This window comes from Lipotes vexillifer, unplaced genomic scaffold (genome assembly GCF_000442215.2).
Source record: "Lipotes vexillifer unplaced genomic scaffold, Lipotes_vexillifer_v1.1 scaffold337, whole genome shotgun sequence".
NCBI classification, from domain to species: domain Eukaryota; kingdom Metazoa; phylum Chordata; class Mammalia; order Artiodactyla; family Lipotidae; genus Lipotes; species Lipotes vexillifer.
The window spans coordinates 349,679-350,254 of NW_006799239.1; positions in this window are offsets into that span (position 1 = coordinate 349,679).

Consider the following 576-nt stretch of genomic DNA (forward strand, 5'->3'; position numbering starts at 1 on the left):
CCATAAGGAAAAAATAAACCCCCTTTGTTTGTGCCCCCCCCCTTTTTTTTTTTTTTTTTTTTTTTTTTTTGGATTGCCTGTACTATCTTTCTATTTTTCTATCACATTTTTGGTCTTTTTTGTATCATCAGTTTGCATTTTCTGTATATAAATCCTCTGTGTATCATATGCACTGCCTTTCAGCCTCAAATGTCTTTTGACTGTACAGATTTTAACATTTTAATGCAGTCTAATCTGACAGTCTTTCTCTGTATGGTTTCTGGGTTTCGTATTTCATTAAAAATATTTCTTGCATTGAGCAAGGTTACAGAAATATCCTCTTAAATTTTCACCTAATTTCTCAAATATATACATAGTTCTTTAATCAATCTGGCATTTTACTTTCATATGATGTAGAAGAGTCTAGCTTTGTTTCCATCCAGATGGAAACTCAGTTGTGCCACCATCATTCATTAACCACTCCTATTCTCATAACTAAAATGACATTTTTATAATCTTGACTCACAAAAGCCTTTTGAAGCAATACATGAAATCTGGAAGCCACTAAAGATTGTGAAATTAGATCACATTTTAAAA